Source organism: Alligator mississippiensis, chromosome 3 (genome assembly GCF_030867095.1).
Source record: "Alligator mississippiensis isolate rAllMis1 chromosome 3, rAllMis1, whole genome shotgun sequence".
NCBI lineage: Eukaryota > Metazoa > Chordata > Crocodylia > Alligatoridae > Alligator > Alligator mississippiensis.
Window position 1 is genome coordinate 100,802,955 of NC_081826.1, and position 25,414 is coordinate 100,828,368.

The 25,414-nt window shown below is 46.5% G+C and overlaps 1 long non-coding RNA gene across 1 annotated transcript in view; it reads right to left on the bottom strand.

Moving 5' to 3' along the window:
* Positions 1-285: 285 nt before the first annotated feature.
* The window catches only part of LOC109283813 (uncharacterized), a 33,766-nt gene continuing 8,637 nt past the window's right edge, over positions 286-25,414 (bottom strand). The window contains exons 2-3 of the long non-coding RNA XR_002091080.2: positions 22,882-22,933; positions 286-1,202 (exon numbers count right to left, since the gene is read on the bottom strand). This is a non-coding gene — a long non-coding RNA (uncharacterized LOC109283813). The remainder of the gene's footprint in view (positions 1,203-22,881; positions 22,934-25,414) is intronic.

The window sequence follows — 25,414 nt, forward strand, 5'->3', positions numbered from 1 at the left end:
AACTGTCAAAGCATGTCCTCCTCGCACCAATTAGCTAGGAGGTCAGCCACAGCCAGCTGGGTCCAAGATGCCAGCTCTGAGCAGGAAGGGCCCTGCCACTGGCCTCACTAGCAGGAATTCTGGTGTTCCCTATTGAAAAACAGAAAAATCCCTGATAAAAAAAATCCCAAAGTCATTGTGTAAAATACCCCCAAATCCATGTTCCTTCATATGTAAAACAAAAGACTACTATAAAGAGAGAGACAGAGACAGAGACAGAGACAGAGAGTGAGACAGAGACTGCGATCAGTTGTGCAATGTTTTATTAATATACCTACAGTTCTAAAACAATGTGGAAGCCTATCAGTGTCTCTATCATAAGTGTCAGCGTGCCCGTCCTGGGTACCTGTTTTTTCTGGTAGCTCCCCCGATTCCCGCCTGCCACGACTTGATCTAAATTCAATTTTTGGGTCGGGAGGAACAGTTGTTATATACTGGTACCCCGGTAATGAATACGCGGGTCAGGTCTTAATTGCCAGTTCTTTATTAACGTTAGGTGTGAATGCCCCGGGGATCGCCTCCGGGGTACTCACTGCCTGCAGTCTGGGAACCCCGCAGGGCTTCTTCTTTGCTTGTTCTTCAATAATCAGCTGCTAACAAGGCAATTAGCAGCTGATTAACACCTATCGGGGATTCCCCGGCTGTGGCTTGTGCCACCTTGAGAAGCACGGCTTCGTCAATTTCCTTTCTCTTTCCTTTCACTTTCTGGAGCCTCTGCTTCCCCTTCACCCTCCTGTGCGGGGTCGGGCTACAGGGCAATGTCGGAGCTTCTTTGCCCTTTTTCTCTCTGCCTCTTTCTTTCCTCTTCTCCCCCCTAGCTCGTGGCAATCCACCCCCACTGAGACTTCGGAGCTGAGGGGGTTTCCGCGTTGCTGCTCCATTTCTAAATCACGGTCGAGGCTGTCTGCTTCAGGTATGACCCGATCCAGGGAAGGATGTCTCGATTCCCTCCAGAATTACCAACTTCGTTTAGGAGTGCATGCCTTCTAGTTCCTCCTCACACGTGTGTGCCCAAAGGCACCCTTGGGAAGTTTCCTCCCCTCTTTATTTCCCTTTCCTGGCTCCTTATTGGCTGCCTGAGGTTATTCCGTCATCCATTTCCCAGATGTCTTCATCTCTGGCAGCTGCTCCCTTATTTTAGTAACCGCGTCGTGACTGCGGCGCTGTTACAATAAGAATAAACTGAACTCTAAATACATGTATTCATGAAACATGAATATATATTTTGCTGCCCTCCTCACAGGGGCTATGGCCTCCCAACAGAGGCTATGGCCCCCCAACAGGGGCCAAATGGCCCCCACAGGGACTACCACTCCCCCACATGGCCCACATGCCCCACCCCAGCCCTCCCGATTGCTGCCTCACCTGGCCCCATCCCCCGCCAACTGCTGCAGCCCCCCCTAATAGCTGCCCCACACGGCCCCATGCCTCAACTCATGCCAAACCCCCAATGGCTTTCCCACCCAGCCCCACCCCCCACTTGTACCCCCAGACCCCCATGGCTTCCCCCTGAACCCCAGGAACCATCATTTTAAAAAGAAAAAAAAACAACCCCCCACAAATCCCCCCCAAAAGTCTACTTATCCCACAAGCTGGGGTGGGGGTGCTTCAGGGCCTTCTGGAACAACCCTTCTCCAGGCAGCACAGGGCAGTGGTGGGCAGAAGGGCCCAGGCTGGAGCTGTCCCTCTGCCCCATGCTGTGCGGGCGGGGTCCCAGTGAGACAGATGGCAGTTAAAACTGCTAGTAAGTGTGGAGTTTGATTTGTTTGTTTGTTTTTGTTTTAAACTGTTGGGATGCTGGGATGGGGGGGCAGGGGTCAGGGTCCTTGGGGGGCTGGGGGTGTGAGGCCAGGAAGGGCAGGGATTGCGGGGGTTGGGGGGGGATAGGGCCAGGCAGGAAAGTGATCAGGGGGATGGGTCCAGGCGGAGCAGGGATCAGAGGGGTCAGAAGGGCAGCAGGGGGTGGGGCTGAGTGAGGCAGGGATTGGGGGTTGGGGATGGGGCCAGGTGGTGCAGGGATCAGAGGGGTCAGGGGGGTAGCAGGGCGTTGGGCTGAGTGGGGCAGGGATTGTGGGGCTGGGGGAGTGGGTGTGGCCAGTGGGGGTCTTCCACTAGTCCCCTCCCACCTCCTCCAGCCCCCTGACCCCTTACTTACTGGCACTGGAGCCCTGGTGCTGAAGCATCTGCCTGGCAAGCTGCATGTTTCAGCACCAGGGTGAGGGGCTAACCATAGAGATGCTCTGGCAGCCAGAGCATCTCCGTGGAGGACCCAGCCTCCAGTTGCCAGGGTTGCCCTGCCCTGCTTTTTTAAGCTTCATTTTTTTTAGACCCCTGGATATCCAGGGATCTAATTTTGCAGTGTGGGGAACATTATTTCATTACCGCAGGTGCCTCTTGCCCTGTCTCAAAGGGGTTTGAGATGGGGCAAGAAGCACATGCACGCTTGTCTGGACATGCCCAGAATTCTAATGAATGGATGTGTGTCATCTTGGTGAAAAGTGGCCAGTGGTGTCCCTCAGGGGTTGGTGCTTGGTCCTGTGCTATTCAACATCTTCATCAATGATTTGGATGTGGGGGTGAAGAGCTCACTGGCTAAGTTGGTGGATGACACCAAGTTATGGGGAAGCGTTGTCACACTTGAAGATAGGCTGCAGATACAGGCATATCTAGACAGGCTGGCAAGTTGGGCAGATTGGAACCAGATGAAGTTTAACATCAAGAAATGTAATGTGCTCCACCTTGGGATGAACAATCCCCTGCACACCTACAGGCTTGGCAACGCCAATCTGACCAGCACTATGCATGAAAGGGACCTGGGGGTAATAATAGACCACAGTATGAACATGAGCCAGCAGTTCAACACTGGAGCCAGCAGGGCAAACAGTACTCTGGTATGTGTCAATCGATGCATCTCCAGCAAAACCAAGGAAGTGATTCTTCCACTCAGCACTGGTGGGGCAGCAGATGGAGTACTATGTCCAATACTGGGTGCCATCATCTATCAAGGATGTGGTAAAGCTTGAGAGAGTCCAGAGAAGGGCCACCCATATGATCAGAGACTTGCATAGCAAGCCATACGAGGAAAGGATGAGGGACCTGGGACTCTTCAGCCTGAAAAAGAGAAGGCTGAGAGGGGACTTGGTAGCAGCTTACCACTACATCATGGGTGTACATCAAAGGCTCGGTAACATCTGTTCACAAGGGGACCCTTGAGGAAAAGCAGGAGTAATGGCCACAAACTCCTAGAAGACCATTTCAGGCTCAACTTTAGGAAAAAACTTCTTCACAGCTAGGGTGTCCAGACTGTAGAATAAGCTCTCTCTAGAGGTGATGCAATCACCTACCCTGGAAATCTTCACAAGGAGACTGGACAGTCACTTTGCTGGGATCAACTGACCCCAGTTTTGTTTCCTGCCTGGTGCAGGAGGCTGGACCTTATGATGTTCTAAAGTTCCTTCCAGTCTCACAATCTATGAATCTATACCAGGCAAACTATTTCAACTCTCTCTGCTTGACACTTATTGTTTTTACCCTGTCCATTTTGGCTGTAAACTATGCAGGACAGTGATGTAATGTCTTTCAGAAAGAGCCCCTGCTCTCTCTGATCTAGTTCAGGGTTTAGCAACCTATAGCTTATGCCAATTCTGGCCTGTAGAGCTATTGGGTCCATCTACAGAGCTAGCGGGTTTCTATGGTGTTTTGGAGGCTGGTTGCTTCAGTAATGTTCTGCAAGCTGGAGACTTTACTCACACCATGACCAGGCAGTGCAGAGAAGTGGTGGCAGTGGCTGCAGCTTCCAGGTCAGAAATGCCAGCCTGCCTCAGACCCAGGCTAGGTTGTTTTGGCCTGTCAGTGGAAAATGTTGCTGATCGCAGATCTAGGAAATCTAGGAGTGAGTAGGAGACTCTATGGACAAATCTATATTATAGTAGCAGGGGTGACCAGGTATGCACATTTGTGGTAGGGGGCTCTGCTGCTTCAATCCAGGGGCTGGTTCCCTTAGGACCTCCCACAATCTCTGCTTCACATTGCAGCTTTAAAACGATTTTCCCTGGAAAGCCACCCAAGTATCTTGCATTGCCAGCAATTGCACAGAAATGTGTGTTCAGGGTAGAACCTGAGGGTCAGGCTGGCTGCAAGAATGCAGCACAGGGGAACAAATAGCAATTGGTAGACTAATTCACTTCACATTTTACCATGGGATCAACAGCCATTCTATTCTACTAAGTGCTTATTGTTCAATGGCTCTGTTTCCCCTGACCACCGCCCAGCAATTGTCAGGTGTTTACTGTTACTAGCAAAACCACCTACCCATGTACCACAAGTCGTGAGCCACACAACCCTCCTACCACCTGTTTTACCCAGTGGGACTTTCCCCAAAATCAACCCCATAGAATTAATACATCACTCCAGAAAAAAGCAAGAAAGGGAGGGTGAGTCCCTGCTCCAGGCAGCCATAACTCTTGAAAAATATGTTTTGCCTTCATTTTGGCTTTCAAAAACATGGTACACATTATATTCCAGGGTATTTTGTGTGCAAGAAAATATGGTATCCTGGAATGCTGTTAACATTATTAGGGGGCTACCCACTCCAACGTTCAGCATTAGAAAACAAAAGTCCTCTTTATGAGTTTTGTCCATTAAGTCCAATTTTAGAGTTGCTACCAGAATTAAATAAGAAACAAATCATAAGCCATAAAAAATACTATAACTGTTAATTGATATTGCTCCTTAGATAGCAATGCATTTATGCGGAAAAATATCCAAACATTTCATTTAAGGGAGAGAAATATAAGAAACTAAAACTTCTAGTATATGAAAAATAAGCAGGGAAAGTGAAAGGAATGAAGGATATTGGAATCATGCCTAGGTGTCATGTCTACCTGCAAGTTTTTTATCCAAAATTAATATAATTTAAAAATAATTACCCCTGCATTCCTAATTCAGATTTATTCTTTTTATTCAGGCAAAACCATAAAAACGTAGAAAATTAGGGTATGAAAGGACCTCAGGAGATCATCTAGGAGGTCATTTAGGCTCATATTTAGCTTGTTGTCCACTATAACCCCTAGGTCCTTCTCTGCAGAGCTGCTGCTTAGCCAGTTGGTCCCCAGCCTGTACTGGTGCATGAGATTGTTCCATCCTAAGTGCAAGACTTTGCACTTGTCCTTGTTGAACTTCATGAGATTTCTTTTGATCCAATATTCCAATTTCTCTAGGTTTCTTGGAATCCTATCCCTACCCTTCGGTGTATCTATTACTCCCTCCAGCTTGGTATCATCTGCAAACTTTCTAAGGGTGCACTCCATCTCATCTTACAGGTTGTTGATGAAGATATTGAACAAAACTGGCTCCAGGGCTGACCCCTGGGGCATTCCACTTGATACCAGCTGCCAACTAGACACTGAGCCATTGATTACTACTCTTTGAGCCTGATGATCCAGCCAGTCTTCAATACACCTTACAGTCTTCTCAGTTTGCTTGGAAGAATGTTGTGGGAGACAGTATCAAAAGCCTTGCGAAAGTCAAGGTATGTTTAAATCCTATGGCACTTAATGAATAAGGACAAAGTGACAGATGAAATAAGACCTTTCAGTTGTGGTTCTTTTGAAGGTCAGATTCTGGTGACAAATGCACAGGTGCATTTGGTAGAGGTTGCAAGGTACTGTTCTCTATGCTGTCTCTCAGGGCTGATCTGTCATATCATGTAAAACCTGTGGCTGCAGGGGGCCCTGAAGCCAAGGGGCCCCCTGCATCTGGCCACTTGCCACTCTCCCTCTTGCCCACCCTGCCACTGGCAGCCAGTTTCAAATCTGGCTGCTCACCACCTCCTCTATCGCTAGCTTCACATCCAGCTGCTTGCCTTCCCTGCAGGAGTCATCTGCCTGGTTCATGTTGTGAGTCTTAGAGTGGTAAGTATCTAGAACAGGGGTGTCACCCCACCCCCTGGGCTTTCTTGTGGATTGGACATGGCAGTAACAGTGCTGGGTTGAGTGGTGATTGTAGGCATTAACACAGCTGTTGCTCACCCCCTGCCATCAACACATGTACCCAGTGGGAATTACTACCTCAGATTTTGGCATGGACCTTGCCCTGATTGCTCCATCCCCAAATTCCTTGCCCCCCACCCCATAAGCCCAAGCACTGCAGGTTTAACACCCTTCACCTAGAAAAGTGAATAGGAAAATAATCCAGGTAGTCCTTGACCCCTCATGTGAAAGGTAGCATTTGTTATCTTCATGCAATGTTGAGTTTACTGTACCTTGTTCAAAGGCAACAGAATCACTGTTCTAGTTTTGCACACTACACAAAATCCAAGAAGAATTCTAATTGGCTCAGACAGAGTTTATTTTGAAGCCTCCTGTCATAACACTGACACTCTGCACCATTGTTCTGTGCACTTCAGTTTATGGAGACAAACTCTTGGCCTATACACTTAAAGAGTGTCAATAAACCTACATCCCAAATTGCTACTATGGGTCAAAATGATGGATTTAATTTAATTACAGCTAACAAATGGGTAAACTAAGAGATTATAAGCTAACTCCTTTGTCAATAGATCTGTGCCATTTTATACTAAATGAGGATCTGGCACATCACTTTTCTAGATTTTAAATTCAAAATTATTTCAGAAAAGATTAGATCTACAGCATATAAATGTGTAAAGAAAATCTAGCCAGAGAAGCATTGATAGATTCATGAAACAGTTCTTCATGCTCATCTAGTTTTCCCTTGTATATTTAGTTTAATTCATAATTTTCCACAGGTGAGGAACAGTAATGAGAACAGCTTGGGTTTGCCAGTATGGATATGTGTGCTCTGCTAAGGACCATGAATTACCAACAACATTTTGAGTAATGAAGCACTGTTTGTTTGGCACTTTTGAACATTTAAAAAATCAAGCTGAAAACATGATGCTTGAGAAAATATCTTTAAAAAGCAAAGCAACAGAATGTCTTAGATCACACCTCAGCATGGCTTTAGAGTGAATTACCAGTATATTAACCCCATTACAATTTGTGTGGAAGTATCTCTACAAACAAATGGCTATTGGTCTAGGTATCTAGTGGTGATGCAGTGCATAAAGCCCTCTCAGTATGAAATATATTATATCTCATCCACTGCACCAAATTCCTTAATGGAAAATATGTAGGAGAGACCAAACAACAACTGTGTACCAGAATAAAGGCACACTGGAAATCTACCAAAGACAAAAATACCCAGTTACCTGTGGGGGCACATTTCTCACAAGAAAACCATTCTCTCTCCAGTCTCACAGTTCTAACCTCCAAGGGAATTTACAAAACACCTTTCACAGATGAGCCTATGAACTTCACTTCAACCTGGTTACAAAAAACCATGGACTAAATATAGAAATTGGTTTTATGACACCTTCTAACCTGCCTAATATCTGACTACCCACACACCTCTCCACTATTTACTAGTGACATTCATTCCCCTTCCCCTCCCTCCCCTCCCCTCCAGCTTGTGTCTCACCCACTGACTCCTCAATTTACATCTTCACTGACTAGCTTTCTTGCATGCATACCAGCCTCTGGCTTCTTTACTATTCATTCCATCCAGGAAGAGCACATACCAACTGCAGATGCTTCCTCAGCCTAATGAAGGGTATTTATATGCAAAACCTTGCAAAGAAGATTTTTTCCAACTATTTGAGTTGGTCTAATAAAAGATATCGGATTTACCCCCAAAAAACTTGTCTGCCTATGTCCTCAGACCAACATGGCTACAACTTATATCCCTAAAGCCATCTCATACATACACTAGAAGGATTGATGGTTGCCTACTACTAATAGTACCAAGTAGAGTTCTGAACTCTGCCAACTAAAGTAAAATGGAGTCCTTTCCTATTAGGTGTAAATAGCTTGTCATATCACCAGCCTCTAATGCGGGGAGTGTCTTGTATTGTATTCTCATGATCCCAGTGTTGACTATAGTTGAATTAATTGAAAAAAAAGCTGCTTTAGAAGGCCAGTCCTGTCTGGAAAAAATGAAATGCTAATGCAATGACTAGAAAGGAGACAGATTCATTTAATACCATTCATACACATAAGTATATTATGAAGGAGATGTGTGCGTGTGTATGTGTGTATTTCATGCCAAGACTTATCTTTAGAACTAGTGCTGAATCCATACTATATCCTTCCCTCCTACCTTTTCTGTCTCCCCATCAGCTCAGAAGCACTGAAGTGGCAGAATAAAGTCCTACCACTCTATTTCTGTGATTTAGCATTCCACAAGGACCAAATCCTATTTCACCATTATGCATCTAAGTGGCAGTTATATAGTTGCATAATTTCTGGTGCATAGACATAGTGTGGATTATATGTCCACCAGTGCAGAAATGGAACTGCCCTGTACATGTACCTGCCAGAAGTAAAACAACGGAAGAGAAGGGCAGTCCTTCCAAACTTTAAGCTCAGTAGCCTGATGGCTAAGGTACTTTGCCAGGAAAGTAGAAGACTTGTGTTCTAATCCCACCTCACCTACAGGAGGTTTGATCCTGTCTCCCACTGCAAGCAAAGTGCTCTAGCTACTAGACAATAGGATAGGCATTGCTTAGGGCACTCTTCAGTCCTACATTTGAAGCTGACCCACTGCACATTGTTACTAGATAAATACCAGAGTGACAGTTTCTGCCCCATTGGCACCACTGTTAATGAGAAAATATCTTAAATAGTATAGGCCTGTTTCAGAGTCATCCATCTCAGGTCAGCTACAGACTTTTACTAGTTTAGATAACCGATTGGCAACTGGTCTAAACCTATACCAGAATGGAAGATCAGTGCACACAGACTAGTATAAAAATAGCATAACCTGGTCTAAGATAGTCCTGGATCAATATGCACTTAACTTAATTGATTTAGCTTAGACTGGGGAACTGAACTTCAACACAAGTTCCCCTATTAATTCAAGTTAAGTTGCTATCCACCAGCATCCTGGGCTTTTTTTTGCAGCTCCCCAATAGCCTCCCCTTGCAAGCAGGTGTGCTATAGCATTCACCACACACTTTGCTGCTGCAGCTGAGCTGAGTCAGCACAGACCCTTTACACAGCCCCACCTCCTGCCTCTATCGTCTGTGAGCCATGGGCATCCATCAGCTGCAGGCAGGCAGTGCAGTGGTGGGGGAGGAATTCTCACCCATGCCTGACAGCCCAGTCAGGATCCGTGGTCCTGCACCCATTTGTGGGGGTTTTCCTGGGCTCAGTTTCAGGTCTGTGTGTACATCATGGGGTGTTTCATGAAAAAGTTCATGAAACACAGGCACCTCCCCCTCCTCCCCCCATGCTGCCTGCCTGCAACTGACAAAAGCCTGTGGCTGACAGATGACCTATATCTGGCAGCCAATCAAGGGTGGCCTGGGCACCCAGTTGTACTCCACAGTCTCCAGAACCCACTGGGAAGCATGCAGGCATGCCCCCAACCTGCTGGCTTTGGCCAGTGTAGGCAGCCTTTATGCACTCCACCCTCCCCCCACCCCATCAAAGGGTGAACATGTGTTCTGTTCACCACCCATCTAACTTACACTGCTTATAGAAAACAGTGTAACTTAGATTCTGCCTCAGGCTTTTTGAATGTTTGTACTTAGCCTCTGAGTAACCATGCTTATGGCTTGTTCTCCTCCTGGCCCCACATATTTTCTCTTCCTTCCTGCCCAGTGGGAAGCCTAAAATTTAGGTGTTCTTCTCCTTTGGTGAGTATCCGAGACACCAGCCCACTGGGCTCAAATATGGAAGGGCTATCTTCCTATGCTATAGTCAGTCACCACCTGCCAGAAGAAAAGGACAGTTTAAGCATAACTGCAGCAAATTTAAATTGTGATAAAATTGCTGAGATGCAGCTACATAAATGCTTCTTAGGCACATAAAGGTGAAATAGGATTTAGTCCAAGTTTTCAAAGGCCACTCTTTTACTTATAGCTACGGTGCCTGGGATTTCAAGATTACATGAGATCAAGTGAATTCAGTCTGGCATTGTAATCTCACTATCTCAGACATCATAAACTGTAAAACAGTCTTTCAAAGATCAGTCTACTTACCTGAAATGCAAATATTTTTCAACTTCTAAGTCCTAGATTCACTCAAATCATTGCAGTCCTCATAATTGTGTCATCTAAAACTGGAAAAATTGCAATGGAAAAGCAGCTTTGCTTCTTCAGTGCTGTTTTTGGCACTGTTTAAGTTGTTCATCAACATGTTTGATTTTCTCTCTGGGCACAGAAACAGGAATGAGATTGAGCTTAATGGTTGGCAATTAAGCAATTTAGTATTTTGGGGACATATGACCTGAAAGAAATCTCTCTTTGGGTCTGATCCCATTTTTGCAGTGATGGTATAATAGCCACTTAGTAGCACTGTATAAATTAAGGGTTTGCTAGGTTTTTCATTATAAGTCTCAATTTTGATGAGTTTTTATTTAGACAAAGGTTCCTTTAACAAATGTGGTTTTACAGTAAGATGTACTGTAATTTACTTTGTGATATTTAAAGCTTTTTGTGAATTGCTAGAGTGCAGAACTAGAGAGTGCCATATGCACATTCTGTATAAAAGGGTACATGTGGGCGGAGCTGGGAGGGGTTTTTGAGAATGCTTGAGGCACGTGTGGGACTGCTGGTGTGGGTTTGATGTGTACGTGACTGAAAGTGTGGTGGAGATTAACTGATGGTGTCCAATTGAGAGAGAGAGAGAGTGTGAGGGTGTGATTGGAATCAGCGTGTGCCTGAGTGCCTAAGCTGGTCGAAGGTGAAGAGCGGGAAGGAGTGTGCGGTACTCCGTGGAAGTGTGCCATCTAACACTCTGGTGACTCGAGGGTCTCCAGCATCTTGTTCTCTTTCAGTGGACTCCACAGAGGAGGCAATTAGGGTTGGCTCTCTGAACCTTTCTCCCTCCAGGTGTGTTTTACACTTGTAGCAGCCCTTTGCCCCATCGTTGTAAGTATCACCCTGCTCCACCTCCCTCCTCTCCATCTATTTGTATTAGTATAAGTAACCCCTGTTTAATAAGTAGAAGGTAAGCCACTGCCAGCTCGGAGTGGACTTGTAAAGTGGACAGCCCTCAGGATCTCAGAGGCTGCAGTGGTTGGAGTTTAATAAAGATCTCCCTTCCCTTTCTTAATAAAGTTTATGCCACTCTGTACCTTGATAATAATACTGTGAGGAATAGACAGATAGTGATAGATAGATATATTATATTTAGATACATACAGATAGAATAGTATAGTTTGGTGTAAAGGGCATTATTGATAAGAGTGTGTGAGTACTGTGTTTAGTATTGATATTACTTACCTGTTGTTTACTATTTGTGTATTTAATAAACTGTTATTTTTCATTTCATTGATTATCCATGTGTGGGTCCTAATTAATCAACTCACAGACTAATTGCCAGGTGGGCTAGCAGTAACAGATCTGCCATGTCCCATTCATTAATAGGTCTGAGGCCAAAAGACCACCCACTATTGCGAGTCAGACTGAGGAGTCAGCCACTTATTGAATGACCCTAATTAGGCATTAATTGTTTCCCCTCACAACATCTGAGCTCTGTCTCTGAGGTAGGCAGTGGAATACAGGTTTATTTATGTGACTGAATCAGAGAAGAGATCTGAACCTGTGGCTTTTATCTCTCAGAAGAGTACTACACCAGATGGGTGAGAACATAGAAGGTGTAGACTATTTTTCCTTCTGTTTTTTTAATTATTCCAAAGTCCTCTTGGAAATTCTGCTTTTTATATCCAACTATCCAGTGCTTTAGAGAAAAAAAGAATATAATATCTACAATACCCACAAAATAAAATATTTTTTTTTCTAAATTTGGCAACAAAACGGAACATTTTAGCCACCAAACCAAAAGATCAGTTATTATCATAGCTCCAGAAATTGTCTCAAAACTCACCACATGTTTCCTGGGACCTAGTGTTCATTTCCCAATGTATAAATAGTAGGCAGGATTGTTAATGTTCTGTCTTAAAAGTTTCCTTGCTTACTGTGGCATAATTTTAATATTTATTTTGATAGTGATCTATTCTTTCATCAGATAGAGCAATAGGTTACTTCTTTCCTTTCAGAACCTTCCATTTTCCCAAATATTATTATAGTTTTATACTTTATTTAGTAATTAAAGGTCTGTGATCATTATAGCTTCTAACTTAATCAAGACTTCCTTCCTTGTCAATGTATCCATTTAGCCATCAGTAACATAACTTACATGTTATCACATAGAATGGAATGAAATGAAATGAAATGAAATGTACTAATTGCCCTGCACTGTACTAGTAGAGGCGTTTGCTACTGTCTCAGTAGCATATTATAGGATGTGCCTATGTTTACTGTTTGGAGGATAAAGTAGCTTTCCCTGTAACTCCAGTAGTTATAATTACAGCTCATATGGCAACATGCCTACTGAAACACATAACATGAAAAAATGTTTATGTCAGTTGAATCTCCTTTTTTTCTTTCAACACATGCATACATTAAAAATAATTCCATTTGTAGGATAGGAAGATAGTGCGGTGGCAGAACTGTTAAAGGTGTTTTACTACAAATCAAGAAGTGTAAATCTGAGTTTTGTTTCATGCTGAAGGCTGTCCCTAGTCAATCCAGATATAATTGGCTATATAGACTTGGCCTTAAGGCTGTTGTAGTCCAAGCTGTCAAGATGCAGCGCTAGTTATAATTACTCTGCCTTGTGCCACTGGTTACATAAATTCGTGTGTCTTGATCATGCAAGCTGAATATGTTGCCTAAACCCAGCATAACCCTTTATTTGTGAAGAATGAGAGTTACACAACTGCAAACTGGATTGGAAAGAGCCTTTTAGACACTGATCCAGTAAAGACTATGCTTAATTTTAATCACGTGAGTAGCTATGAGAAAGTCAAAGAATCATAGAATTATAGAAAATTAGGGTTGGAAGGGACCTCAGGAGGTCAACTAGTCCAACCCCCTGCTCAAAGCAGGAACATTCCCACCTATATCATCACAGCCAAAGTCAAAAGTTAGCCTCAGACTTCTCAATGGGACTACCAAAGCAGTTCAGTTTAAACATGCTTCACTTGCAGATGCTACCAAGAAGGCTGAGGGGTTACTAGTAGTTTTTGAAAATGGCCCTAAAACTCTAAATTCCCATATGTTAACAAATCAGAGAAATGGTCTGAAGTAAATGGGATTAATTCAATAAAGGTGAGCAAAGTACTACACCTAGGTACAAATAATCATCTGCCCAAATACCAAACAGGCTGGACAGCAGTTCAGAAGAATGCAATCTAGGGAGTTACAGCCTGAACATTAATCAGCCATGTCATACTGCTGGGAAAGAAAACATACTTTGTAGTCACAAAAATATTGTATGTAAGGTATGTAATAAGCCTTCCACACTACATAGTCCTGGGACATCCCAGATGAGACATTATGCCCAGTTTAGGGCACTACAACTCCCAGAGATGTAATTTGATGGTTCTGTGCCCTGGGTGGTAGCTGGGGATGGCAGCTGTAGCCAGGTTGCTGCTGACTGTGGCAGCAGCTGGGTCAGCACTGTTCTTTCTGTGTCCCCATTAAGTCCGTGCCCACTAAGTCAGGTCCCAATTGCCTTCAACTCCATCCCACCATAGGTATACTATTTATTTTTTCCCTAATGTTGTAAACTGTCCAGTGAGGATCAGACATGAAGTACTGGAGCAGGAGAGATTTCAGTAAAACATTGGGAATATATTTTAAAGTTAAAACCTGGAATCAATTTTCCCTGAAATAGAGAAGGTGTGGAATTTTCATTGTTGGAAGGTTTTAGGAGAAGGTTAGATTAAAATCTACCAGGAATGTTTTGGATATAGCTGACCTTTTCTAAGGTCAGGGAGACAGACTTCATGCCCTTATCCAGATCCCTTCTATCCTCCCCCCCCTACACTTTTTTTTTTTTTTTTTGAGTCTATGCATTGCTTTGGTGGATTATACATTTCATAGACATTAGGGCTGGACTGGACCTCAGAAGATCATCAAGTCCAGCCCCCTGCCTGAAAGGCAGCAAGTCAACTGGGGTCATAGGATCCCAGCAAGATAAGCATCCAAATATCTCCTTGAAAGCGTTTAATGTAGGTGCTTGAACCACCTCCGATGGCAGGCTATTTCAGACCTTCGGGGCTTGGACAGTAAAGAAATTCTTCCTTACGTCCAGCCTGAAATGGTCTTGCAGGAGTTTATAACCATTCAACCTTTTCATCCTTTGGGGTGCTCTGGCGAACAATCGTTCCCCCAGATCCTGGTGTACACCCCTGATAAACTTATAGGTGGCCATCAGATCACCCCTGAGCCTGCACTTTTCCAGGCTAGAGTCCCATAGCTCTCAGCCTGTCGTTGTAAGGTCTGTTTTCCTGACCTCTAATCATGCACGTGGCTCTTCTCTGGACTCTCTCAAGCTTCTCCATATCCTTTTTGAATTGTGAGGCCCAAAACTGGATGCAGTACTCTAGCTGTGGCTTCACCAAGGCCAAATGCAATGGGAGAATGACATCCTGGGATTTGCTTGAGAAGTATCTATGGATGCAAGCCAGTGTTTTGCTCACTTTACTAGCCATAGCATCACATTGAAGGCTCATATTCATCTTGTGGTCAATCATGACCTCTAAGTCCCTTTCATCTGTAGTGCTAACCAGTGTAGCACTGCCGAGCCTATAAGGATGCTGCAGGTTTTTCCTCCCAAGGTGGAGAAACTTGCATTTTTTGGTGTAAAACACCATCAGGTTCTCATCTGCCCATTTTCTAAGCCTGTCAAGGTCAGCCTGGATCACCCTCCTGTCCTCAGGTATGGATGATTTACCCCAGAGTTTGGTGTCATTGGAGAACTTGGCCAGTCCACTTCTGACTCCAATGTCCACATCATTAATGAAGATGTTGAACAATATAGGTCCAGGGACAGAGCCTTGGGAAACCCCACTAGTCACAGGGCACCATGACAATTGACTTCCATCAACCACCACCCTTTGGGTCCAACCATGGAGCCAATTCCCCAGCCAGCAGATTGTGGTGGACCTGAGGCCTCAGTTGGCCAGTTTTGCCAAGAGGTGATCATGGGATACCAGACTAAAGGCTTTTTTTGAAGTCAAGATATATAACATCAATCTTCTCTCCCTTGTCCAGGTGGTAGGTCACCTGATTGTAAAAGGAAATAAGATTGGTCAAGCAAAACCTACCCACAACAAACCCAAGCTGTCTAACCCTCAGGATGTTGCTGTCAGCCAGTTCATTAAGAACGGCCTCTTTAATAATCTTTTCTAAGACCTTCCCTGGGATAGAGGTCAGGCTGATGGGCCTGTAGTTTGCCGGTTCCACTTTCGTCCCTTTCTTGAAGATAGGTACCACATTGGCCTTCTTCCAATCTTCAGGCACTTCACCAGAGCACCAGGAATTCTGGAAGATTGATAACAGGGTCTGAGCTATGATGCTAGTCAGCTTCTTGAGTACCCTGGGGTGTAGATTGTCAGGGCCAGCTGGCTTGAAGGTGTTCAGCCTCTCAAGGTGTTACTTCACGAGGTCAGCATTGATGGAGGGCAGGGAGTCTCCCTCAACCAGGCCTCCCTGTCCCATAATGGGTAGAGGCATCCCATGGGACTGATGAAAGACTGGCACAAAGTACCCATTTAATAGGTTGGCTTTTTCCTGATCATCAGTGTCAGTTGTCCCATCTGGTTTAGCAGGGGTCCAATGTTGCCCTTACTTTTCCTCTGGCTCCCCACATACCTTAAAAAGGACTTTTTATTGTCCTTGATACTTGTAGCTAGTTGGAGTTCTGTCACAGCCTTGGCTTTCCTGGTTTGCTCCCTGTAGGTCCGGAACAGTGCGGAATATTTCTCCTTGGAGGTGGATCCCATCCTCCATCCTTTGTAGGTCTGTCTTTTTAGCTGCAGGAGGTCCACTAGTTCACTGCAGAGCCAAGGGAGCTGCTGTGCCCTTTTGCTGCTTTTCCTCCGAGATTGAATAGCATCAGCTTGTGCATCGAGGATCACTCCCTTGAGGAGCAACCACTCTTCCTGAACTCCCCTCCCCTTGGGGTCTTGGTCCCTTAGGGCCTCACTGACAAGCCTCCTGAGCTTGTCAAAGTCAGCTTTCCTGAAGTCAAAGACTTCTGTATTGCTGATTGACTTGCCAGCTTTATGGTGGATGGTGAAGGTGATCAGTTCACGGTCACTGTCACCCAGCTTCCCACTGATCATTAGGTCACTGTGACAGGGGGCCTCCCGGGGCCGAGCTCCGTGGCCCACCTGCCTGTCACCGTGACAGCGGGCCTACTCAGGGCCGAGCTCTTCATAGCCCGCCCACCTGTCTCTGGGCAACCGCCTGCTCATCTCTCCCGCCACGCCTTTGATGATAATAAGTTCAATTAGGATGTTAATTAAGCGGGAGGCTGCCCTTCGACTGCCCCGATGCCCAGGGGCGCTCTGTGGCTCCGACCTCCCCTAATACCGCAGCCCAAGCCTCGCAGATGGCATCATGGTGTTCTACCTCACCGACCCCACACTGGGCCCCAGAATCTTCCATGCAAGACCCCACTATGATCTTTGCTACACAGGCGGCCACTCCGCCGCCATCTGTGCTACCTCACCCACCCGAAGCCTTGTTCCCCTCTTGGGTGTGGTTCCCCCAGAACCTTTGGCTACCTAGCCCTGGCCCACCTCAAGGGGACCCCAGGCCCCCGGCTCTTGGGCGTCCCTCGTGGTGGGCCCCCGGCCCTTTTGACCCTCACTGGTCCTGGCCCCAGCATGGGCCAGTCGAGGGGACTCTCCCCTTCGGGCTGGGTCTCTCTAGCCACTCTCTACTCCTCAGGCCTCACCGTGCCACTACTCCCTTCCTCCTAGGAGCAACCGCGGCACCTCGCCCACCTTACTCCCACTCTCGGGGTCCGCCCTCTCTGGGCCCCTCACAAACACGGGCCCTCTCGGCCCTCATCACACGGGCCCTCTCGGCCCTCCTCAAACTCAGGGGTCACCCACCCAGTGGTTGTGGGAGCTAGGGGTTAAGGTGCCCCAACCCGCCTTTCACCGGGGTGATCACTGGCCTGGCATTTCCTGGGGGATCCCGCGCCACTGAGAGCCCCACCAGACCACCCACTCCCGGCAGGGTGCAGTTTCAGGCCATGCCCAGGACCAGGAGCCTCCTACCATCCCCTTGCAGCTCCCCCTTACCTCCGGGCATTCACCGCAGCCCTAAGGCCAGGCAATGTTGCTGCCTGACCTCCTGCAGCCAAACTGCCTGGTTTATATAGGCCCCAAAATGGCTGCCCTAATCAGGCACCTGGAGGCTGCCAGCTCCAGGCCCTTAAAGTGGCAGGAGCACCCTGTGCTCCACCACAGTCACTGATTAGATCATCCCCGGTTGCCAGTACCAGGTCGAGCAGAGCTTTACCTCTCATTGGCCCGTAGACCTCTTGTGTAAGATAGAGGTCATTCATGCATGAGGAAGCTTTGTGACTGCTTGGATTTTGCTGAGCACTCTTCCCACAAGATGTCTGGGTAGTTGAAGTCTCCCACGACAACCATTGGCCTGAAGCGTGCAGCCCTGGCGAACTCCTGGTCAAGCTCTTGACTTTGGGTGGGAGGTCTGTAGTAGACTCCCACCACTGTGTCCCCTGTGCTATGTTCCCCATGGATTTTAACCCAGAGGGTCTCCATTCATCCACCCTGGTCACCAATATCAGCTTGCAGGGATGCGTATCTCTCCTTGACATAGAGAGCTATGCCCCGCCCCTTTTGTCTACTCAATCTCTCCTGTACAGGGTATAGCAATCTATACCCGTGGCCCAGTCATGGGTGGAGTCCCACCAGGTCTCTGTTATCCCTATGACATCATAATTATTTGTGTTAAGCAGGAGGACAAGTTCCTCCTGTTTATTCCCCAAGCTCCTGGCATTCGTGTACAGGCAGGCAAGTGTCCCCTTGGGGGCCCTTGCCTTGCCCACAGATTGTTCCAGGGCTGGGGCAGGGGTGGGCTCCCTTAAATGCCTTGGCCTGCTGGCTTTGCAAGGGTTGCTCAGTGGGCCAGCAGTGGTAGTAATCCCCCCACCCTCCAGCGGGCTTAATTTTAAATCCCGGTGGAGCAGGTCAGCCAGTCTAACAGAGAAGAGCCTCCTCCCCAGTAGAGAGAGGTGGAGTCCATCCCTTCCCAGCAGCTCACTGCCTCTGTCACCGAAGAGTGGACTGTGGTCATGGAAGACAAAGCTTCCCTGATGACACCAGCGCTGCAGTCTTTGGTTAACTACCTGGATCCTCCTCTCCCTCCTCAGCCTGTAGCCCAAGATTGGGAGGATTGAAGAAAACACCACCTGTGCCCCCAGACCCTTTAGCCCCACTCCCAAATCTCTGTAGCACCCCATGACTTAGCTGGGAGCATTCTGAGCCGTGTCATTGTTGCCCACATGGTTAAGAAGCATGAGATAGTGGTCAGTGGGCTGAAGGAGTTTAGGGATCCTCTCCGCGATGTCTCGGATACAGGCTCCCAGGAAGCACCAGACTTCCCGGGCTAAGGGGTCGGAGCGGCAGATTGCTCCTTCAGTCCCCCTCAGGATGGAGTCTCCCACAACAAACACTTCACGTTTTGTCTTGGGGAGAGTGGGGACAGTAGCTACAGTAGTGCCCATGTTGCCTGTGGGAGCTGGCAACTCAGCAGGCTCTGCTGGGGCTGCAAGAGGTTCATACCTGTTGCATAGCTCCAGCGGGGCAGGGGCCTTGGCATGGCGGGCCTTGGGGCCCTTGACCACCTTGGTCCATCCCCTTGGCTGAACAGAATGGGAGGTCCCTGTGTCCTCCCTTGTCCTGGAGGGAGACCGTGGTCTAGACTCCTACTGGTAGGCCCTTCTCCCCCGGGAGATGGAGGGTATCTCCTGCTTGCAGTCCCTGATGAACCACAGTATCTGCATTGTGACCTGGAGATCCTCCAGCTGGTGTGCCAGAGACCCCAAAAGGGAGCAGACCCCACAAGGGGAGGTGGCCATTATCCCAGGCCCCAAAGCCTGAAAAAGCAACAGGCAGCCTCCGCAGCCGAGAGCCAGAGGCTCTGTCTGTGTGGAGCCGGAACCATGGGCTCCGTCTGGGTGGAGGCCTCTGAGGCCTCCATCATTGAGAACCTGCAAGCCATGGGGTGGCCAGCAGTACAGCACAGGTAAGCAACGAGAAGGTAAGAAATAAGGGGCCCCTTGGGATTCGGAGCTGGGGGGCAGCAAAGGCACCAGTCACAGGGCTCAAGTGCCTATATACTAATGCTAGGAGCATGGGGAACAAGCAGGATGAACTAGCGCTCCTGCTTGCACAAAACACCTATGACTTAGTAGGGCTAAAAGAAACCTGGTGGGATTCGTCCCATGACTGGGCGGTACATATTGAGGGTTATAGATTGTACAGAAAGGACAGGGTGGGGAAAAAAGGGCGAGGGGTTGCGCTCTATGTCAATGAGCAATATACATCGACCCTCATCAAAATGGAATCGAAGGATGAGGAAGTAGAAGGATTGTGGGTTAGGCTACATGGGGGGCAAGGATAAAGGGATTTGGTGGTAGGGGTCTGCTACAGACCCCCACACCAAGGGGAAGAAATAGATTCGGGGCTCCTGAGGCAGCTCTCAGAGACCATAAAAGCTAAAGAGGCGGTAGTCATGGGGGACCTAAACTACCCAGACATCTGCTGGGAGATGCAGACAGCAAAGTCCCACTGTTCACGCAGGTTTCTAATCTGTGTACAGGACCTCCATCTGACATAGGAGGTACACGGTCCCACTAGAGGGAATGCCTTACTGGATCTGGTATTGGCAACGGGGGATGACATGGTAGGGGACCTACAGATCGATGGCCATCTGGGGGACAGTGATCACCTAATAATAGAATTCTTCATAAAATGTCGAGTGGGTAAGGTAACTAGTAGGGTGAAAGTGCTAGACTTTAGGACAGCTGATTTCAATGAACTCAGGCGATTAGTCAAGGATGCACTGCAGAGTAGGAGTTTTGAAGTGATGGGAGCCCAAGAAGGGTGGCTGTGCCTTAAGGAAACAATCCTTCGGGCACAAAGCAAGACGATCCCAATGCGAGGAAAAAGAGGGAAAGAGGCCAGGAGGCTTCCTTGGCTGACCAGAGAAATCCAGGGCAGCCTAAGGGCCAAAAGGGGAGCACATAAAAAGTGGAAACAGGGAGAGATCACCAAAGACGAATATACCTCCTCTGCTCGCACTTGTCGGGAGGCAGTTAGACGGGCCAAAGCTACCATGGAGCTGAGGATGGCATCCCAAGTAAAGAACAACAAAAAATTGTTTTTTAGAGATATAGGGAGTAAAAGGAAGGCCCAGGGAGGAATAGGACCCCTGCTAAATGGGCAGAAACAATTGGTGACGGACAGGGAGGACAAGGCTGAACTCCTCAACGAGTTCTTTGCCTCAGTGTTCCTAAGCGAGAGGCACGACAAGTCTCTCACTGGGGTTGTAGAGAGGCAGCAGCAAGGCGACAGACTACCATGCGTAGACCCTGAAATGGTGCAGAGTCACTTGGAAGAACTGGATGCATATAAATTGGCAGGCCCGGATGAGCTCCATCCGAGGGTGCTGAAGGCACTGGCCGACATCATTGCAGAGCCACTGACGGGAATATTTCAATGCTCGTGGCGCACCGGCAAAGTCCCGGAGGACTGGAAAAGGGCCAATGTGGTCCCCATCTTCAAGAAGGGGAGGAAGGAGGACCCAGGCAACTATAGGCCAGTCAGTCTCACCTCCATCCTTGGCAAAATCTTTGAAAAAATTATCAAGGCTCACATTTGCGAGAGCCCAGCAGGACAAATTATGCTGAGGGGAAACCAGCATAGGTTTGTAGCAGGCAGATCATGCCTGACTAATATAGTCTTCTTTTATGACCAGGTTACAAAACGCCTGGACACAGGAGGAGGGGTGGATGTCGTATACTTAGACTTCAGGAAGGCCTTCGATACGGTATCCCACCCCATACTGGTGAACAAGTTAAGAGGCTGCGACTTGGATGACTACACAGTCTGGTGGGTGGTGAATTGGCTAGAGGGTCGCACCCAGAGTCGTGGTGGATGGGTCGGTTTCGACCTGGAAGGGTGTGGGCAGTGGGGTCCCGCAGGGCTCGGTCCTTGGACCGATACTCTTTAATGTCTTCATCAGCGACTTGGACGAGGGAGTGAAATGTACTCTGTCCAGTTTGCAGATGACACAAAGCTATGGGGAGAAGTGGACACGCCGGAGGGCAGGGAACAGCTGCAAGCAGACCTGGACAGGTTGGACAAGTGGGCAGAAAACAACAGAATGCAATTCAACAAGGAGAAATGCAAAGTGCTGCACCTAGGAAGGAAAAATGTCCAGCATACCTACTGCCTAGGAAATGACCTGCTGGGTGGCACAGAAGTGGAATGGGATCTTGGAGTCCTAGTGGACTCCAAGATGAACATGAGTCGGCAGTGTGACGAAGCCATCAGAAAAGCCAATGGCACTTTATCATGCATCAGCAGATGCATGACAAATAGATCCAAGGAGGTGATACTTCCCCTCTATCGGGCACTGGTCAGACCTCAGTTGGAGTATTGCGTGCAATTCTGGGCGCCACACTTCAAGTGGGATGCCGATAACCTGGAGAGGGACCAGAGAAGGGCCACTCGTATGGTTAAGGGCTTGCAGACCAAGTCCTATGAGGAGAGGCTAGAGAACCTGGACCTTTTCAGCCTCCGCAAGAGAATGTTGAGAGGCGACCTTGTGGCTGCCCATAAGTTCATCACGGGGGCACAGAAGGGAATTGGTGAGGATTTATTCACCAAGGCGCCCCCAGTGGTTACAAGAAATAATGGCCACAAGCTAGCAGAGAGCAGATTTAGATTGGACATTAGGAAGAACTTCTTCACAGTTCGAGTGGCCAAGGTCTGGAACAGGCTGCCAAGGGAGGTGGTGCTCTCCCCTACCCTGGGGGTCTTCAAGAGAAGGTTAGATAGGCATCTAGCTGGGGTCATCTAGACCCAGCACTCTTTCCTGCCTATGCAGGGGGTCGGACTTGATGATCTATTGAGGTCCCTTCCGACCCTAACATCTATGAATCTATGAATCTATGAGGTGCCAGAGCAGGGAGCCACAGACCCCGAGGGGGCCCTTAGGGTGTGGCGCATGCCCATCCGTGTCGTGCCAGCTGTGGCTGGGAATGCCTACCTTAGGGACTCACAGGCAGGGCCTTGGGACCTCCTGCTAACCCTCCTGTGCAAACTTTGTGCTAACTCATGGACTGGGTGGACAAACACACCTCTTTGTATGGTCTGTTTGTGAGGCTCTGGTCACATGGCTCCTTGAGGGGCTGGGTGAAGCAGGGGCCAGGTGGGACAAGACCCTCCTTGGTCCACTCAACTGCCTCCTCCCACTGTCTGGTGTTAACTCCCTCCCACCATGGGCCGTGCTTACCTCCAGCTGTGCTGGGGGTCGGCGGGGTGCTGTGTGGCTGTTGGGGGTTGCTGCGGGGCTTTGCAGGAGTAGGGGCACAGAGGGCTTTCACTCACGCATCTCTCGCCACTCCTGGAACCTGTCTGGTTTTTTTTTTGGTTTGGCAGGCCCTTTTAAACTGAGCATCTGTGCAGTGGGCCAGCCATCAGTGGAATGCTGTTCCCGGCTAGGGGGAACCCCACCCGGGATTTAGGGGACCCTGACCCACCGAAGAGGAACTGGTAAGTACCCTCTCCCTCTCACCTACTCTGTCCTTGGGGGACTGGGCCAAGTAGGGGCTGGGGGGTGGGTGAGACCCTCCTCAGTCCACTCAGCTTCCTCCTCCCACTGTCTGGGGTTAACCCCCTCCCACCTTGGGCCCCACATACCTCTGGCTGTGCTGGGTGTCGGTGGGGTGCTCCGTGGCTGCTGGGTTGTGACCTAACACAAAGGTAATACTAGTCAGAAAATTGGAAAAAAGTTTCAAATCTTTAATTTTTGCTTTTGGAATGGTCCCAAACAGCTCATTAAATGGCCAAGTGGTATAATAAATGACTGTAATTTTCTGTTTCTCTATGCAAATAACATTTATGGAAATGTTCTTGGCTAAAATGTGAGAAACAGCTTTCATGACCTCAGATATTCCCTTTTTTTCAAATGGGGTCACATAATACTAGTATTTAATATAAGTAGTTAATTTTTTTTTTTAAATGGATACCCCAAATACTCAGGAAAGGGAACTTAAACAGATAAAATGGAATAAGTGGAAGTTTTGATCTTTCAACCTCTTATAATAAGAAGGCTAAATTTCTCTACTTAGAAATCTACCATTAATGGAGGATCCAATTTACAGATTGTGGTTTGATAAAAATATGGATATTAGCTGTGTCAGTCAGCCACTCAGTCAGTGACCTGTGATGATTGCTTGAATCATAATAATAAATATAAAATGTAATTTTGAATTAACTCATACTGTACAGCACAATGTTAAATGATAAGAGTAGACTTGTATTTATAATGTTAACCTATACATACTCATTCAAAGTTCCTCTCCTAGCGCAAGTAGACTGCAGGGAAAAATGAAGATTGCCTAGAAGCAAGTTTTAAATAAAATAATTCAGAGCATTGTGAATAATGTTGTTGTTGTTGTTGGGTTGGGTTGGTTTTTTTTGGGGGGGGGGGGGGGTTTGCCTGAAAACATATATTCCAGCTTTATTTCAACATCATTACAAACAATAAATAGTTTTGCTGATCCTACGAGGGAAAGCATTAGCTGCATGGGAGTTTTATAGATCCCTGAATACAGCTTTTGAGCCAACATAGACTACTTGCATGCTGTCTAAAATGTGCACTTAAAAATTCCTGCCAATATGTTAGGGAGAAGAGAGAGGAGAGAGGGAGGTAGAATTTAGTGTCTTTTAAATCCATAAAAAAGTGGATGGGTTTATTGTATGTAGTTTGTCTTTTTATATTTGCTATTTTGTACATGCATACAAAGGCTTATTCTATACACAAAGATGTTCTACCTACAGATGCCTAGGGGCCTGGGATGCACGGTTCCTATTGCCACCATAGAAAATGAGCTTTCTAATGTCCTATATCATTTTATAAACCTCAGCTGGAGCCAAGAGCATTGGAGTAGATGATAAGAGAACTACAGAATTAGAAGACCTGACTGTGAAACACACATAAGCAGTCATTCACGCGAGTAGTCCTACTGAAAACAATGGGATTGTTCCTATTCGTAAATGCTCATCACTGGGAGCAAGATATTCAGACTTGTAGAATCTGTTGCAGGGACATTGATTATATACAATAATTGGTTGGTTTGCATGTGTTTTCAGTTATTTAAGCATTTTGTACTGGTTAAACCAATTTTATAGTGATGCTTCTTACTGAAGATATACCCACTGTAGACTTCACTTGTTCAAATGGACTGACCTTTGAAAGACTGTTTCCCAGGTATTTTAAGAGCTAATATTTAAGAGCTAATATTTCTATAATGCTTTGTATTAATAAATAAACTCTTCAGCATCTAGTAATCAAGCTTTTTGCTTTTTTTTTTTTTTTGGCTTGCAGTAAACTGACATTTTCCAGTCATCTATAGACTCTCCTATTTTACAGCAACTGTTACTTTCTTTTCCTTTAAGTAAATAAGAATGACAGTGCATCCTTTAGAAAGGTGACATAGTACAATTTAGAATAACAGCAATGTTTAAGCAGAAACAGAATACATTCTGTAACTGTTTCTATCTATACAATAGATGTGAAATGTAATTATTTTACACAGTTTTTATATCCATTGCTTTGTGTGTTATAAGTCAGATGCTTTGAATATAGGATCATATACTATATCTAATATCTTGCATAAAAAAAATTCCTGAACATTTTCTATAAACTATTATCTATAAGACATCATGCTTTATTTTTTGGGTTTTTTTTCTTTTTTTCTTCTTCGAGAGCATTATCCTGCATACCTATATTATTAAAGATCCTTTGATGGGTGGGGAAACATTTTTTTAGAAGTCCATGTACATGACTTATATAGCCAAATTGTACTCTTCCGACTTCCAAGAAAAAAAAAATTCTCTCCCCAACCATGCAAATAATTCCTATAAAATCCCCTAAACTTTCCCTATAAGACAGCCTGGGAAGTTTAAAATCTTCATGTTGGGTACATAAATGTAAAGTAGTAACTCAAGAGGTTTTGGAAGGTACATGTTGCTGAAGCTGAAGTACTTATTATCCATAATTCTCATTTACACATGTGCTGCAAATGTCTAGGAAAGTGGACACAGGTTAGGCTGTAATTTATGGAGTATGATGTAAGCATTTACACTCGGATCCTGTTAGTTGGTTCTGGCCTCATGACACATAGCAGAGAGATGTAAAGTGCATGTAGTATAACTCACAGAATCATAG